General features: G+C 45.9%; 1 non-coding gene across 1 annotated transcript; it reads left to right on the top strand.

Annotated features, from left to right (window-relative positions):
- The first annotated feature begins 204 nt into the window (after positions 1-204).
- LOC121828464 (5S ribosomal RNA) lies at positions 205-323 on the top strand. The gene has a single exon (XR_006070925.2). It is a non-coding gene; the product is annotated as a 5S ribosomal RNA (ribosomal RNA).
- Positions 324-2,736: the final 2,413 nt, after the last annotated feature.

Genomic DNA, 2,736 nt, shown 5'->3' with positions numbered 1-2,736 from the left:
CCAGTTGTCAGTAGTTTCTAGAACTGAGTTCTCCAGAAGCAACAGCAAACTGAAAAGTCAGGGTTTCTTTTCACCTCACTAGAATATGGCTGCCATAGCAGACCTGACTTCTGCAGAGCCACTTATATGCATCCTCAAAAAAAAAAAAAATATTTTTTTTGAAAGAAGCTGGGCTGTGGGCCAGTGATAGAAAACTTGCCTAGCGTCTACGGCCACACCACCCTGAACGCGCTCGATCTCGTCTGATCTCAGAAGCTAAGCAGGGTCGGGCCTTGTTAGTACTTGGATGGGAGACCACCTGGGAATACCGGGTGCTGTAGGCTTAGAAATATTTATCTAATATTAAATTAGAAAAAGAAAACTTGCCTAGCATTTGTGAGGCCATAGGTTCGATCCCCAGCACTGACAGAGGCAGGGAAAAAAGACAGACAGAGACAAGGAAATCATTCCACTAGTGATTTTGCCCTGAAAGCATGTGACCATAGCACACCTCTCTCCCTCTCCCTCTTCCTCCTCCCTCCCCCCCCCCCCGCCCCCACATCTCCTGTGTGTGTACAAGCATGCACATGGGTAATGTAGTGTGTATGGTATATGCATGTGTGTGCAGAGACCGCACATGAACATTAGCTGTCTTCCTCTGTCACTCTCCACCATATCCTTTGAGACAGGGTCTCTCACTGAACCTGCAGCTCACAGATTGTCTAGATTAGCTGGTCGGCCAGCCCTGGGACCCTCCCACCTCCACCTCCTGGCCTAGCATTATGGGTATCCGCAATCACGCTGGATTTCTCACACCAGTGCTAGAGATCTGAACTCAAGTCCTCATGTTTGGGTAGCAAGTACTTTCCCTGCTGGAGCCATCTCCCCATCCCTGACCAGTGCACATCTTGAAATGAGCATGAGCTAGAGACATACAATTCAGCTGTTCCTAGTGTCATAAACTTTATCATAAACTCTGAACTGATTCTAAGCCACATCTGGTATTCTCTGGATAAACAACAATGAACAGCAAAAGAAGCTGGCTGTGGTGGAAATTTGATCTATAAGCGTGGAGGGACTCCTGAGGGACTCTCAGATGAGAAAGAGCCCTCAACATGCTTCTAACCACCATCTTTAAACTAGCTCCTCTGGACACCTGTGGAGGTCCCTGTGGACAAGTTCTTCCAGGCACAAAGGCACACCCCAGTGTGATTTATTAACATGTTCCAGCAGTCAACCCCTTGAAATCTCTGACTTGACCCAAAGGGCAAATAGTGACTCCTTTTAATTGTGATAAATCACCCTGAAGTAGGCAAATATTTGATTCCCAATTAATTTCCCAGCAGTGACAGGGTGGCTGCTCCATGGTCCCTTCGACTTCCCCAGTAGGACTGAGGGCAGATCTGATTGACAGGACAGGTGGCTGACAGTGACTTACAGGGAACAAGATGAGGTAAAAGCAACACACTCAGAGGAAATCAATGGTAAACTATGAATCGGAGAGTGGATACAAGAGGTAAAAACTTCAGATAAAGCAGAGTTGTTCTCTGGCAAAATCATGTGAGATGACATAATTCTGACTGTGGGACCAGCATATGACCCCAGGGGTCATCAATCAAACCTAAACTAGTGATGCACACCCGCAATGCCGGCTACTCAAGAAGTTGGAACAAAAGAATAACAAGTTCAAGGCCTACCTAGGCAAAAATGAGTTCAAAGCCAACCTGAGCAAACCAGTGAGAGCCTATCTCAAAATAAAAATTAAGAAGTCTGGGGATACAGCCCAGGGGTGGAGTACTTGCTTAGCAAATGCAAAGTCCTGAGTTAAGTCTCTAGTATCACACACACACCCATACACATAATATAAAAATAAGTGTTTCTGAAAATAACAAAAAGTTGATAGGCTTTTAGCAAGTCTGAGAAAAACAGAGAAGAGAGAGATATCAAACACCAATATCAGGCATGAAAAGAGACAACACTACAGAGCCTGAAGCCATGTAAGGAGGTGTGTTGTGGCTTTATTTTTTTTTTTTTTTTTTTTTTTTTTTTTTTTTTTTGGTTTTTCGAGACAGGGTTTCTCTTGTGTAGCTTTGCGCCTTTCCTGGATCTCACTTGGTAGCCCAGGCTGGCCTCGAACTCACAGAGATCCGCCTGCCTCTGCCTCCCGAGTGCTGGGATTAAAGGCGTGCGCCACCACCGCCCGGCTGTTGTGGCTTTAATAGCTCTTCCCAAATGTAGGCGGTGATGTAATGGACACTGTAACAATACCGAGAGGTGGGACCTTTGACTATAAGGTGCTGTGGGATGGTCTGTATGTCAAATAAAACACTGATTGGCCAGTGGCTAGGCAGGAAGTAGGTGGGACAAGGAAAGAGGAAAATTCTGGGAAGCAGAAGGCTGAGGCAGGGAGACACTGCCAGCTGCTGCCATGACCAGCAGCATGTGAAGACGCCGGTAAGCCACCAGCTACGTGGCAAGGTATAGATTTGTGGAAATGGATTAATTTAAGCTATAAGAACAGTTAGCAAGAAGCCTGCCACAGCCATACAGTTTGTATGCAATATAAGTCTCTGTGTTTACTTGGTTGGGTCTGAGCGGCTGTGGGACTGGCGGGTGACAAAGATTTGTTCTGACTGTGGGCAAGGCCGGAAAACTCTAGCTACAATAAGGAGGCCTTTCCCTTCACAGATGGATGGATGTCGTTAACATGGCCGAATGTTACACAAGTGTAACTATAAAAAAAGTGTAACTTTTGCT

This window comes from Peromyscus maniculatus, chromosome 3 (genome assembly GCF_049852395.1).
Source record: "Peromyscus maniculatus bairdii isolate BWxNUB_F1_BW_parent chromosome 3, HU_Pman_BW_mat_3.1, whole genome shotgun sequence".
NCBI classification, from domain to species: Eukaryota; Metazoa; Chordata; class Mammalia; order Rodentia; family Cricetidae; genus Peromyscus; species Peromyscus maniculatus.
The sequence above is the reverse complement of the archived record's forward strand: the minus strand, read 5'-3'. Positions and strand labels throughout refer to the sequence as shown.